This window comes from Hypanus sabinus, chromosome 25, assembly GCF_030144855.1.
Source record: "Hypanus sabinus isolate sHypSab1 chromosome 25, sHypSab1.hap1, whole genome shotgun sequence".
NCBI classification, from domain to species: Eukaryota; Metazoa; Chordata; class Chondrichthyes; order Myliobatiformes; family Dasyatidae; genus Hypanus; species Hypanus sabinus.
Genome location: NC_082730.1, coordinates 33,832,444 through 33,848,224, shown reverse-complemented (window position 1 = coordinate 33,848,224; position 15,781 = coordinate 33,832,444). Strand labels below are relative to the sequence as shown.

At 39.2% G+C, this 15,781-nt stretch overlaps 1 protein-coding gene across 5 annotated transcripts in view; it reads left to right on the top strand.

Annotated features, from left to right (window-relative positions):
* The window catches only part of brpf3b (bromodomain and PHD finger containing, 3b), a 93,197-nt gene that overhangs the window by 45,245 nt on the left and 32,171 nt on the right, over nucleotides 1-15,781 (top strand). Inside the window, exon 1 of one of the 5 annotated variants that reach the window (XM_059950423.1) lies at nucleotides 6,424-6,442. The exons of the other annotated variants lie outside the window; for them this stretch is intronic. The gene's annotated coding sequence lies outside the window, so the exon portion shown is untranslated. Of the gene's footprint in view, nucleotides 1-6,423; nucleotides 6,443-15,781 lie in introns of those variants that run through there. 5 annotated transcript variants of the gene reach the window in all.

Genomic DNA, 15,781 nt, shown 5'->3' with positions numbered 1-15,781 from the left:
TGTTGTAATGTGAGTATTATTAAAAGTAAGTTAATACTAATCAGGAAGCTGTTGGTAACAAGAGGCGGGATCCGGAGTTGGCGGGGTTTTTTACTCCTAGTATGCATTGTATGTAGTTCCACCACCCATGCCGCACAATGTACCTGAAGCCTCTTTATTGTAAATATCATTTGCCATCCCAGATAAAGATGTTCTTTTGGCCATAAAATTGTCAAGTGGCCCTTTTGTAAAGTAGAAGTTACCACACCAACATCCTTTGTTCCTTCCAAATTTACAAATACAGTATATTGGAAAGCTTTGGAAAGAGTATCTTTATGAATCCATGAAGCTTTTTGGACAAATGATACATTTAAAGAACCTATTATTGTCTTAAAATAATTCAATGGATATTCTAAATAAATCCACAATGTTTGATTTGGTTTTCCCCAACCTTATTTTGGATATTTAGAAATTTGTGTTGGGTAAGAGGGGGAAAACTGATGAGCACTTTAGAAGCATTTTAAGCTATTGTATTAAATTGACATCAGTTATGAATCCAGAACAACTTTTGGTCATATTCAACAGCTGACCTATCATAATAAGGGGCTGTGGTGAAATATGGAGCAAAGAGATGAGGTAAAGTTTGGTTTGAAAGTTATTCTGACAGGTTTTGCTAGTGATACACATTGAGTGGATACAGCAGCAATGCAATTATTTGCCAAAATAATAGTAAAAGTCATTTTTGCTATACAGAACAGCGTTTTTCAAGCAGCTCAGCAGTTGGGTAATTTTTAGGTCTATGGGACACTCATATTCATGCAGAAGAGTTTATTGCTCAGATATCAAGTCCTGGGGGCCAAATATACAGGCAGTGAAACACTTTGCATCATCCATCCAAGCCCATGGTCAATTCATATGGAAATGGAAAGTACTAACCTGCACATTTTATGAAAGAGCAGGAATAGCCATCAGATATTTTAGGATCTATTCACTTGAATAAAGGCAAGATTAAAGCTCTCCTCAAAAGGCATTACAGCTCTGATGAGAAATCCAGCTGTAAGGATAATTAGATTGTGAGCCATTGTCACACAGTGTGCGTTTTCCATTGTTGGTTACCCAGTTTTTATGATTGGGTCTTGGAGAGAATGTGCTTCTTAGAAACCTGCCATGTCCCTCTGCACTTCCCAATCAGGTGAATTCACAGTCATGGATGTGACAACAAGGAGTAGCTGGGACTGGAGACAACTTTGGGGTATCAGATGGAAAAACCGGGCATTGAGACTGGACTCCTGGAAACTGCTTTCTATTGGATGTTCATGGATCTGTGGAAGGCAAAGACCAGATCCAGAATCATACAAGACCAACCTGATACAGTTAACTTTGGATTTGCTCAACAGATTCAGAGTGTGTGTGGTCGGACTGTGGAAGTCCACTCTGAATATTGTACGCACTTGGTTTGCACTGAAGCTGAATTGATTCATTATATTCTTTTGTGGATTGGAAATTAACTTTAGCAATCGATAGTGATGGACTGCATTTTTGTATTTATGTGTATGCAGCGAGTAAAACTGTATTTGTACTATGTACAAACTTAATGGGACAGCAAATAGACTTGTCAATATACATTTTCCAGGAAGGAGGGAAATGTAACACTGCTAATAGTTATGAGTTTTTCTTCTTGAGTGAACTTTAATGATTTGCAGTAATTCTTGTATCCCCATGCAGACAATATTCCCCTTAGTTGAATGCCAATGTTGTTTCCTGCCCCTGTCCCTCCCCCCCATCCCACTGCTCCCATTTTTAACCAGCAACTACCTTTCCTGATTATTATTTAAGGAAGCTCTGTGAGAGAAGAATGACTTTCTTTTCAATGACACTTCTGCCTTCTCCTTTACCTGTGTTCCTTAAAGCAAGTTCAACATGCATGGTAATATTCATTAATTCACTGGGCTATTGCGAAGTTTCAGTATAAGTAATTTTACTAAATTGTCACTATTTTCTTTACATTATTGTACTTGCAAAGACATTAGAAAAATTATAATTTAATACAGAGAAACAAAATCGTATTCCATAATTTTCTGCTCACTTGCAAATTTCACAAAATAATAAATTTTCTGAAGGTCTGCTCCTATCTTGAGAATGGACTTAACTTGGCTTAATTTTCAGATTGGGTTTTTCTAGTTTTTCTTACCCCTCAGATCCTGTGACTTTTACCTGATTTTCAATAAGCCTCATTTTACAGAAAGCCCCCCCTGGCATGCTATTTTAGATCTTGCTCTGACGGCTGATTCACTTTACCATGCTTGCTGTATCAGTCTATTGTAAATGGTATAAAATACTCACCATTTAAGTAGTCTCAATATTCCTTGACACAGTTTTCTGATACCTTGAATTCTTTGCAATGCAGCCTCTCTGGAGCCCTTGCAACGATATTGAAATTTGAGCTCTTCGGTATTATATCTTCGGTATAATATCTTCGGTATACAAAAAAATCAGTGAGAAATACAGCTTGGAGGAAATAAATGTAAAGGATGACCTTCTTGAACATGTGTTTAGTGGCACTGAACACCTAAGAATACTAGTAGGGGTAACAGGTTCAGATTTCATTGCAAAATAACCTTCCCTGAACTGTGTGGGAAGTCCCTCCTTTTGATCACTCAAGGACTCGACGTAAGGGTGGCCCATACAGTATGCTTCCCAAAGGCCTACTTGCAGTATACAGATTGAGGACCTTTCTCAATCTTTTAAAAACACACATGCAAAAACTAGAGTACTCATCCATCCAGCTAGCTGACCAAGTAAATGAAATTTAAAAAAACACCGAAAATTCTGGTAAAACTCAGTAGGTCAGCAACATCTGTGCAAAAAGAAATGGTTAACATTTCAGGTTGAAAATATTGTGACGTTCTGGGTGGGGTTGTGGTTGACAGCCTGCCCCTCCATTTCTAATGACCAGTACTGTTTATTGTTTTTCTGTTAAAAATGCTTTTGTGGGATTATGGTGGAAAGTTCCAGTTTGTTTATTGTTACATTTTAGCTTGGGTTATACAGTCATTTGCTTGTGCATTTGTGGGTCACCCTAACTGTAACCGGGGTGTGTGATGGTCACCTTCCCCCATCTGTGTGAGACTGGTTGGGTTCACTGTCTGGGTCATGGTGCCTAGTCTGTTTGTGTCAATCACAATAAAACTGTTGTTGAGTTAACGAGCTTCCGTGCCTGTCATTATGGACCAAATGCTTGCCGTAATGTTTTATCAAACAAGCCAATAAATTTGTCTCTAATTTAACTCTTGGTGTTGTGGCCTGTGGATTTTTATGTGATTTGCAAAGTTCTATGGAGAATTGCTGGTGGTGTATCTCTATTCGCCTGGGAGGGGCATGCTGTTTGTGCAGAGAAAGAAGAGTAGCTTAAAAATAAAATTAGAAATGGTTTCTGTTTCTCCCAAGATAATTTATGACTGATTATGCTCTATCCTTGGGTCTGCACCTCAACATATCACCTGTACCCCAGCTTCAGCAAAACCATCTGCTGCCTCAGTTCTACTCCCAAGTAGTTTTTTAATGTCTGTCCAATTAGAACTACCGTATATTCCGGAGTATAAACCGACCCCCATTTTCAAGGTTAAAAAAGTGACTTCTTCATGTTACCTTTGTATAAGCCGACCCCTTTTGTAGAGGTTTTTGATTTAACTAGAAAAGATCACAAGATCTCACATGCCTGTACTCAGCTTTGCCGGATCTGGAACAGGGAAAGTTTGTGAACCAGTACCTACTAAGAAAACAGGCCTACATGTTGTAGAGCATTATCAGCAAATTCTTAATAAATATATCGGAAGAAAATTTTGGATTAGGTCTCCAATGGTAAAGAATCCTCAGAATTGTAACCCCCTCGAAGCCATTTAGCTCCTACTGTAATCTTGTTAAAGCATAACACGGGGTGGCGGATCAGTACGTCTACTCAGTATTGAGTTTGCGGCTGCCATGTGCAAAAGATTAAAACAAATGCGATATGATGCTGGCTTCAAGCTGAAGGTTGTTGATTTTGCTAAAGGAATGAATAATTCTGCAGCTGCTAAGAAGTTTAGTGTAAACAAGAAACAAGTGAGAGAGTGGAGAAAGGCAGAGGACACAATGACGGAAATGCCAAATACGAAATGTGCAAACCGTGGGAAAACATGCCAGTGGCCAGAACTGGAAGAAAAAGTTTTAGAGTGGGTGAAAAACCAGCAATTGTCCAGATACATTGTTACTAGAGAAATGATTCGAGTTCAAGCGTTGAAAATGGAACGAAAAACACTGTGAAGTCAGCGAAAATTTCAAAGTTTCGCGAAGTTTGTGCACCCGATTTATGAATTGACGTGATCTTGTGTTGAGACAAAAAACAAAGATTGCTCAGAAAATTCCCTGGATGAAGCAGGTTGTTTGAAGTGGGTTAACGAGGTGTGGCATTGACGTCCCAAAGGTTTCGAAAAAGAAAAGTCGCTACTTATCTGGGATGTCTTCAAAGCACACTTTTCAGCCGAGACAAAAGCAGCAATGAAAGCTGAAAATATGGACATTGCAGTCATCCCTGGTGATTTGATCTCCGTGCTCCAGCCACTAGATGTGAGTTTAAACAAATCGTTCAAAGAATTCATGCGACAACAGTGGAACGAATTTGACTCAGAAACAGCTAATAAATACGACCTGTCTTCTGTGTATTCATTTTTCCAAAGTTGGCACCATTTGTATAAGCTGACCCCCTAATTTTAGGACCAAATTTTAGAGCCAAATTCTCGGCTTATACACCAGAACTTACAGCACTGTTTTGATGTTTTTTTTTGTTATTTTCTCAGTGCCTTAGGCATTTTAGAATCAAGTGATTGCATTCGAAGCATCTTTTATTTTAATGATGACATATTTGCACTCTAGTTCTAAGATGGCTGATGTGGACTGCAGGTGCTGGGTAGACCAAGCAAGTGGAAAGTTTGGGAATTGATACCCTCCTTCCCTCACTAAGGTCAAGTTTATGAAATTGACCTGAGGTTTTCAGTGCCATCATGATTGCTGCCCCTTCATATGAAGCAATTAAAACACAGGGAATTTCATGCCATTGGTGGTGATACACATTTCCAAAGAAACTGAGACAACGTCCTTGAAAAGTTCTCTGTCAATCTTATAATGTCATGATGGAGCACAGAATAGTGCGTTGGATTTGGAAGTCTGAGGCTGAGCATGCTAATCAGAGCTGGCTACGTGTAAGTTATGACTACAGGTCTGGGTCTTGACACTCATGTTGGTTTGTTTATCCTGCCAGTAGACTTGGAAAATTTTTGTGAAAATAATTCATTTAATATGCCTGCTGTAAATGATCTGTGCCTTAAGCAAATAGGATGATGTGGATTTCTACTTTCCAATAAACCCCAAGTAATGTGCCTGAGTTGAAGTCCTGATCTTGTAATATTTTATTTCATCAGATTAATGTGATGATTAAGATCATGGCTAGCAATAGTATCTTAAAGCAAATGTCCATCAGAATTATCAAGATTGGTTTGATTAGATAAATAGGGGATTCTGGAGCTAATTAACTGCAAATGTATGGTGTTCTGAGATCGAAAGCTTCACCATTCTTTGGGGGGGAAGAAACATTTTTGTTGTCACCTGAAGACTGATGTCAAGCAGAAAACTTAAAGCAAAGAATCCTTCCCTCCCCATCATACTCAACACTGTTGCCCCCCAGGGCTGTGTGCTGAGTCCACTTCCGTGCACTCTGCTTGCATGTAACTGCACACAAACACCCAAGCAATCACATTGTCAAGTTTGACAATGACGTGACAACAGTTGGGCTCATCACCAGCAATGATGAGATGGCCTACATGAGAGGAGGTGGTAGAGCTTGAGACTGGTGACAACAAGTCAAAGAAGATAGTTATCGACTTCTAGATGCTAGAAAGAAGTGACATATCATGGAGGACTCTACCCATTCATCAAATGTTTGTCTAACTCCCATCAGGGAAGAGGCTGTGCAACATCCACAGTATGACCACCAGATGCAAAAACAGTTTCTTCTCCCAAGCCATCAGGCTGAACAACACCTCCAGCTATTAACCCACGCTTCCATATCTCCACCACCATTATTTTAGAATTTTCTGTCAGAGTCACCTTATGGACAGATACACCTATAGTTAGCATGGAATGTTAATTGTTCCATGTATGTAAGCTTATATTCTTATATTTATTATTTTTATTGTGTTCATTATGTTTAATGTATTTTTGTATGCTGTATTGTATCTGGAGTAACAGTCATTTCGCTCTCCTTTGCACTTGTGTACTGAAGAATGGCAATAAACAATCTTGAAATGATGAGTGGAAAGGGTGCATAAAGCCCAAGAACTTGCAGATAACCACGAGATGCATGGATTCTTCAGCATTTAGAGTCAAAGAATGGAAATGATCTTATCAAGGACAAACAGTCTGCTGAAAGGTATATTGCAAAGAATTTCTAAGAAGCCTTTAAGTCTGCCATATTGTGAACCATTTGGATTAGCTACTGTCCCTTACCAAAAAAAAAATCAAGAAAGGAATACATTTCCTTAGATTCTGACCTTCCATGTGTATAGTTTGGCTTACATTAATGGATGTTTTCCAGTGTTCTATATCTAGAAGACTTGTGCTTCTACTGCATTTGCATCTTCTATTGCATTGCTACTGCATCTTCTATTGCATTGCTACTGCATTGCTTCTATTGCATTCTACTGCATTGTGCTTCTACTGCATTTTCCTCCTTTAACTAAACAGTCCAATTTAACAACATTATTGGTCTCACATTCTCTGACCTTTTACTTAGTCCCTGCACTTCTGTTCACTATATCTATCTGCATCTGAACAGTGTACTTGATTTGCTTTCTGCCTACCCACAGGTTCTCTCTACAGTTGACATTTATGATAGTCCTACGGCTATCGTTTTCTTCGAGGGCTCAGCTTGTTGGGTTTTTCCACTCTTCAGACTTAATTTTCTTTTTTCTGTAATTTTTTTTAATTGAAGTTCATCATCAAACAAGTATTTCCATAAGATGTATTTCAGACGTTGTACATATATATAATAAAAAATCTCCACAAAGTATTTATCTGAGGTATACACTTATAGAAGTGGAAAGAAAAAAACAAGCAAAAGGAAAGAACTATGTATAAGTAGGGAGTGATTTTTTTTTAACAACAGAATCATTGATTTGTGAGAATAAAATCAGGCCTATGAGGCATTATGTAGTTAAAGCATTTTTCCCAGTATGAATCAAATTGTTTCAGCTTATGATTAATAGATGCTGTTATCTTTTCCATTTTGTAAATGTCCATTGTAATTTCCATCCATGTATTTAAGATTGGGCTCTCCTGTGATAACCATTTCCTAGTAAGAGTCTTTTTACCAGTCACTATTGGAGGATAAAAGTTGCATTGTTTGCTGTGTAACCAAAACTATGTAGTCAGCTTTGAGCTTGCTATTTGCTATGCATGTATCCAATTTAGTAGGAGAATGAAATCTTAAGAATGTAGAAGATAATGGTGTGTTAATGAGAGGTAGCTAAGAGATGTAGATTAGAACATGATTAAGTCAATGGGTAGAAACAATAGTGGCGGATGTACTTGTGATACGCAACTGTAGACCGATTCGATATGGCTAATGCAACTAAACCAGGAGATTGCAATAAAAAATGCTATGTACAAGGATCGGTGGGCAATCGGCGTCTAGCTCAATGACTGTCTCAGCTTTGATTTGCAAATTGAAGTTCAATACTTCTTTGAAGAATCTTCTGCGTCTCCTGGTCGTTTGTGGGGCACGAGAAACCACGACACCACCAACAGTATATTCATGAAATATTTATCTCTTTTCAACCATTCTTGAGGTATATATCCAATGTATATGGTCTTACTCTCTAAGGGTATTTCACATTTAAAGATGTCTTGTAGGGAATTGTGTATCCCGCTCCAATAGTTTTTGATAACAGGGCAGTCCCAAAAAATATGATAATGATTTGCATTTTGATTTCCACAATTTCTCCAGCAAACAGGGAGGTTACTATCATAATGGGATTTCTGAGAGGGTGTGATAAAATATCTTATAAAGTTTTTCCATCCAAACTCCCTCCATAATTTTCAGTGCTCTTTTGCATCTTTCACCTGCTACACCTAGATATGTAAAATAATTAGGAAATAACTTTCAATATGCAGGTAGATTGAGAAAATCAAGTTGACGGTGGATCCCAAGAGAGAATTTGTGTAATGCTTCTGAGATGGCTTTTTAGAGCAGCTTGTGATTGAGCCCACTAGGGGATCAGTAATTCTGGATTGGGTATTGTGTAATGATATGATTAGGGAGCTTAAGGTAAAGGAACCATTAGAAAATAATGATCATAATATGATGGAATTTTCCTTGCAATTTGAAAGAGAGAAGCTAAAGTCAGATGTGTCAGTATTATAGTGGAGTAAAGGAAATTATAGAGGCATGAAAGAGGACCTGGCTGAAATTGATTGGAAGGGAACACTAACAAGGATGATGGTGGTGTAGCAGTGGCTGGAGTTTCTGGAAGCAATTTGGATGGCACAAGATTGATACGTCCCAAAGAAGAGGCTGACAAGGAAAGTCAGAGCCAACATAAAAACAAAAGAGAGGGCATATAATACAGCAAAAAATTAGTGTGAAGTTAGAGGGTTGGGAAATTTTTTAAAATTGGCAGAAGGCAACTAAAAAGACAGAAGGGGGAAAAGAAGAAATATAAAGGTAAGCTGGCCAAATGATACCAAAGGTTTTTTCGAATATGTATATAAAGAGTAAAAGAGAGGCAAGTGTAGATATTGGAGAAGAATCACAATTGTATACTTTGATAATAAATGAACCTTTGATATTGGACTGCAGGAAAGTGACACTGGAGAAATGGTAACAGGGACAAGGAACTGGCAGAGGAACTGAGTAAGTATCTTGCATCACAGTTCACTGTGGAAGACGCCAGTAGTGTGCCAGAAGTTAGTGTCAAGGGCAGAAGTGAGTGCAGTTGCGATTACTAAGAAGATGCCTGGGAAACTGAAAGGTCTGAAGCTACAGTTGCAAGAAAAAGTTTGTGAACCCTTTGCAATTACCTGATTTCTGAACTTCGTCTAAGTCACAATAATAGACGGCCGCAATCTGGCTGAACTAATAATACACAAGCAATTGTATATTTGATGTCTTTATTGAACACATTGTTTAATCATTCACAGTCCAGGCTGGAAAAGGTATGTGAACCCTTGTATTAAATGTAAAGGGGGTTTCTTCTTTTTTCTGTGTTGCTGTGTGTTTGATCAAAAGGGCTTCTTTGTTTTGTTAAAGGCAGGAATGCTTTGTTGCAAGAGAGTGCTGGAAGCTTGTTTGGGTTAAAGTTTACTGATAACGAGAATTGTATTCCTTTGTAAACCAAATGGGGATTAGTGTTCTTTCTTCTGAATCTGTAAGCTTTTGTTGATGGGCTTTTGGGCAGATCGGCGAAAAGCCCAGATAGGCGCGAGGGGGTCGAGAGAGAGAGGACACAATGCTGTAAGCTGGGCGAGGAACGGACCCCAAGTGGGGGTCCGAGGCCAGGAGGTACCCCAAGGAGGGGGGATGAAGCTAGATGTGCTTGGTTGACCACTCGGAGGGTCCTGAGCTGCGAGTCGAGGAGTTCGGAGGGGAGCGAATGGTGGCCAGAAGACATCAGTAATTGAGCTCCAACGGTTGTGCATGAAGTGGTTTGAACTTTGATAAGTTTGGTGCCTTTTCTTTATTTTTTTCTTCATATATACTGTATCGTTATTAATCACTTAGTTATAGTAACCTTTATAAATTGTACTCATTTAATCGCATATGGTGTACTGTCTGTTTTTGGGCGAGGCGGGGACATCACACAGCATCCACACCAGCTGATTACCCAGTTTGGCGGGGCCGAAGGCTGCTCCCCCTAGACGAGTACGAGCTGAGCGAGCCTGAGGCGACCTAGGGGGTTACATAAATAACTGGTAGAGCCTCTTTTAGCAGCAATAACCTCCACCAATTGTTTCCAATAGCTGCTGATCAGATTTGCACGATGGCGAGGAGGAATTTTAGACCATTCCACCATTCAAAACTGAGTTCATCAATATTTCTGGGATACCTTGCATGAACAACCCTCTTCAGGTCATGCTACCGCATCTCAATTAGGTTAAGGTCTGGACTTTGACAACACAAATTTTCTCCATTTAAACCATTCTGTTGTTGATTTTCTCTTGTTGCATCATCCAACTTTTATTAAACTTAAGGTGGCAAACTGCTACTCTGATGTTCTCCTATAAAATGTCTTGATAAGATTTTGAATTCATTGTTCCCTCAATGATTGCAAGCTGTTTAGGCCTTGAGGCAGCGCAAAGTAGTCCCAAACCATGATGCTCCTTCTGTCATGCTTCACAGTTGGGATGAGGTTTTGGTGTTGGAGTGCAGCATATTTTTTCCTACAAACATAGCGGTGTGCATTTCTGCCAAAAAGTTCAACTTTTGTCTCACCTGTCCACAGAACATTGCCCCAGAAGTGTTGTGGAACATCGAGGTGGTCATATAAACTTGACGTACAGCTGTGTTTTGTTTTGGAGAACAGTGGTTTCCTCCATGGTGACCTTCCATGAACATAATTTTTGTTAAGTATTTTTCTTATAGTGGACACATGAACAGAGACTTTAGCAAGTTCTAGAAATTTTTGGAGATCTTTTGCTGTTAACCTTGGGTTCTTTTTCACCTGCTTCAAATTGCACATTGTGTTCTTGGTGTGATCTTTGCAGGACGCCGAACCCTAGGGAGAACAGTACTTAATTTTCTCCATTTGTAGACAATTTCTCGTACTGTGGACTGATGAACACTCAGGCCTTTGTAGCATTTCCAGCTTAACGCATCTCCACAATTCTTCTTCAATGGTCCTCTGAAAGTTGTTTTGATTGAGGTATGATGCACATAAACAGACCTTTTTTGAGAAGAGCAGACTCTGTCAGTAACCTGACTGTGTGTGTCTTTTTTTTATATAGGGCAAAGCACCTCTACAACCCACACTTCCAATCTCATCTCATTGATTGGAACACCTGACTCCAAGTAGCACTTGTAGAAGGCATTACCCCAGAGGTTCACTTATATTTTTGAACCTTGACTGTGATTGTTTAAATGGTTTACTCCATATTGTTGAGAAGATGGACAATTGCTTGCATGTTATTAGTTTAGGTAGATTGTGCTTGTCTGTTATTGTGACTTGGATGAAGATCAGACCATATTTTATGAGTGATTATTGCAAAAATCCAGGTAATTGGAAAGGGTTTCCAAACTTTTTCTTGCAACTGTTGGTAAGTCACCTGGACTTGATGGCCTATACTACAGGTTTCTAAAAGACGTAGTTGAAGAGATTGAAGAGGCATTAGAAATGATCTTTCAAGAATCTAGAGTTTCTGGCATTGTTCTGGAGGAGGGGAAGATTGTAAATGTCACTTCAATCTTCAAGAAGGGAAGGAGGTAGCAGAAAGGAAATTATAGGCTAGTTAGCTTAACCTTAGTGACTGGAAAGATATTGGAGTCAATTGTTAAGGGTATGATTTCAGGATACTTGGAGGCACATGACAAAATAGGCCAAAATGAGAGTGGATTCCTTGAGGGAAAACCTTGCCAAACAAATCTGTTGGAATTCTTCGAAGAAATAACACAAAGGAGAAAGAATGAGAGGATGTTGTGTACTTGTATTTTCAGAGCCTGCAGAAAGTTATGAACTCAGCTAGCTTCATCATGGGCACTAGCCTCCCCACCATTGAGGACACCTTCAAAAGGCAATGCCTCAAAAAAGCGGTATCCATCATTAAGGATCCCCATCACCCAGGACATACCCTCTTTTCATTGCTTCCATAGAGGAGGAGGTACAGGAGCTTGAAGACACACATTCAACCTTTCAGGAACAGATTCTTCTTCTCTGCCATCAGATTTCTGAATGGACAATGAACACATGTGCACTACCTCACTATCTTTTTCTGTTTGACTTTTTGCACTATTTATTTAATTTAATTTTTGCATATATTTCTTATTGTAATTTAAAGTTTTTTTTATTCTTATATTTTGCAATGCTACCAGAAAACAAATTTCATGATATTTGCCAATGCTATTTTATAATATTAATGAACTATGAGGGAAATATGAGGTTAACAGGCAGGAATTTGGAAGCATAAATTGGGAACAGATGTTCTCAGGGAAACGTATGGAAGAAATGTGGCAAATGTTTAGGGGATATTTGTGTGGAGTTCTGCATAGGTACATTCCAATGAGATAGGGAAAGGATGGTAGGGTGCAGGAACCATGGTGTACAAATGCTGTTGCAACTCTAGCCAAGAAGAAAAGAAGAGCTCATGAAAGGTTCAAAAAACTAGGTAATGATAGAGACCCGGAAGATTATAAGGCCAGCAGGAAGGAGTTTAAAAAGCACATTAGGAGAGCCAGAAGGGGCCATGAGAAGGCCTTGGTGGACAGGATTAAGGAAAACCCCAAGGCATTCTACAAGTATGTGAAGAGCAAGACGATAAGATGTGAGAGAATAGGACCAATCAAGTGTGACAGCTGAAAAGTGTGTATGGAACTGGAATAAATAGCAGAGGTAATTAATGAGTACTTTGCTTCAGTATTCACTATGGAAAAGGATCTTGGCAATTGTAGGGATGACTTACAGTGGACTGAAAAGCTTGAGCATGTAGATATTAAGAAAGAGGATGTGCTGGAGCTTTTGGAAAACATCAAGTTGGATAAGTCACTGGGACCGGACAAGGTGTACCCCAGGCACCTGTGGGGGGGTAAGGGAGGAGATTGCTGAGCCTCTGGCGATGATCTTTGCCAGAGGAGGGGTTCCAGAAGATTGGAAGGTTGTGGATGTTGTTCCATTATTCAAGAAAGGGAGTAAAGATAGCCCAGGAAATTTTAGACCAGTGAGTCTTACTTCAGTGGTTGGTAAGTTGATGGAGAAGATCTGAGAAGCAGGATTTATGAACATTTGGAGAGGCATACTATTATTCCGAATAGTCAGCATGGCTTTGTCAAAGGCAGGTCGTGCCTCACGAGCCGGATTGAATGTTTTGAGGGTGTGACTAAACGCATTGATGAAAGTAGAGCAGTAGATGTAGTGTATATGCATTTCAGCAAGGCATTTGACAAGGGGTACCCCATGCAAGGCTTATTGAGAAAGTAAGGAGGCATGGGATCCAAAGCAACATTGCTTTGTGGATCCAGAACTGGCTTGTCCACAGAAGGCAACTGGCTTGTCCACAGAAGGCAAAGAGTTGTTGTAGACGAGTCATATTCTGCATCAGTGGTGTGCCTCAGGGATCTGTTCTGGGACCCCTACTCTTTGTGATTATAAATGACCTGGATGAGGAAGTAGAGGGATGGGTTAATAAATTTGCTGATGACACAAAAGTTGGAGGTGTTGTGGATGTTGTGGTGGGCTGTCAGAGATTACGGTGGGACATTGATAGGATGCAAACTGGGCTGAGAAGTGACAGATGGAGTTCAACCCAGATAAGTGTGAGGTGATTCATTTTGGTAGGTTAAATATAATGGCAGAATATAGAATTGATGGTAAGACTCTTGGTAGTGTGGAGGATCAGAGGGATTTTGGGGTCTGAGTCCATAGGACACTCAAAGCTGCTACACAGGTTGATTCTGTGGTTAAGAAAGCATACGGTACATTGACCTTCAATCATGGGACTGAGTTTAGGAGTCGAGAGGTAATGTTGCAGCTATATAGAACCCTGGTTAGACCCCACTTGGAGTATTGTGTTCAGTTCTGGTCACCTCGCTATAGGGAGGATGTGAAAACCATAGGAAGGGTGCAGATGAGATTTACAAGGATGTTGCCTGGATTGGGGAGCATGCCTTATGAGAACAGATTGAGTGAACTTGGCCTTTTCTCCTAGGAGCGACGGAGGATGAGAGTTGACCTGATAGAGGTGAATAAGATGATGACAGGCATTGATTGTGTGGATAGTCAGAGGCTTTTTCCCAGGGCTGAAATGGCTAGCATGAGACGGCACAGTTTTAAGGTGCTTGGAAGTAGGTACAGAGGAGATGTCGGGTAGGGCTTATAAGAGACTCCTGGACAGGTACATGGAGCTCAGAAAAATAGAGGGCTATGGGTAACCCCAGGTAATCTCTAAGGTAAGGAAATGTTCGGCAAAACTTTGTGGGCCGAAGGGCCTGTATTGTGCTGTGGGTTTTCTATGTTTCTAACTTTTCTCAATATGATGTTCATATTTCAGTCTTAATTATTTGACGAGCTTGGCAGTGAGCAAGAGTAGCTTAAAGGATTGTTAATGACAACTAGGTATGCATTACAGGAAAGGAGAATGTGATGGATGTTGCCACCTCAAGATAAGCCACTTTTCTACTTGAAATGTTAAATTTAATTTTAGAATGAATTGGTTGAGTGATGCAAAAACTGATACAAAGTAGTTAAATAGCAAATATTAAATATACTTTGGAAGCACAATATTTTTAAGAGATATAGTTAGGAGAATCTTGTATAGGATAATTGTTTGCACTGAGTTGCATGCTATCTATGTTGGCTCTCAGGATTATAGCTAGTTTTATTGTGGTCAAAATTCCTGGTGTAAAAACGATGCAGTCCTAAGCCCTAGGCAGCAGTCGTGGAGCCATGTTGTCAGCAGCATTAACTTGGTTGACTTAAGTCTGTGAACACTGGCTTCAACATACAACAACTCTATTCTAGTTTTGTCTTCTTTGTAACCCTGTTGTCAGATGCAAGGATAAAGCAATTGGCCTTGAAGTGAAGAATTAATCATGGCATGGATGAGTTTCTTGAAATCACTAAGCATCAATTTATGGATATGGTTTATAAGTTTTCATTATGCCCATGAAACTACCACAGCACAAACTGTTCCTGTTCATAATTTCCAGGGATGTAAAAACACAACACTAAAATACAACACATTTATTATTATGTATGCAATGTGGCATTCATGGAATATATGTCTTGGTCTCCTGTTGCTTTGTGTTAAGTAACTTGAAATGATGTATTATGTTAAAATGTCAGTGGACTTCTTTACTTTTATGTTGGATGTCAGTCTTTCTTTTTATGAGAATTTATGCATTTGTAGCAATTCTTTTAATTCACGTATTTTCATAATTTTATGGACTTTTTGGATTATTATAAATAGAACACTATATTTGCGTGAAACTGAATCTTAAGTGACGAGATCAAAAAGCACAAGAGGGCTGATTCGCGCTCTGCCCGAATACTCTCAACCTAATGACCAGTAGTTTTTTAACTTAATTAATTGAATAGTGCTAAAGGGTGGGTTGCTTATTTTGATTTATGGTGTTGTCTGCATTGATCAACAAGAGCAAATGAACCATTTTGAAGTGTGCTTCATTTGGATCAGCTGAGTAGACCATCATTAAACTTAAGTGATTTAATTGATGCTGATTATTTACCTTCAGAAAGCCCTTGATGTTTTCATATTTGTAGTTTTCTTTTTTTGTACTTGGGTAAATGTAGCATTTGGATTGCAATTTGTCAAAGCTATGGTATGTAAGGTAACCATCTGTCTCCTGCATCACATTCTGTGCTGTATGTGGTATGTATTCAGCATTATGGATATAAAATTAACTTGTAGGGAACTGAGTTCAACTCAAACTGTTCAAAATGTTGAAAATAGTTAAGTACTGGGGTCACATAATCAACATTTACATTTTGAAACGTAAGTCTAACATCAGTTGCAGTCTTCTTTCTGCTGCTGGTGGAATTTTACCGGA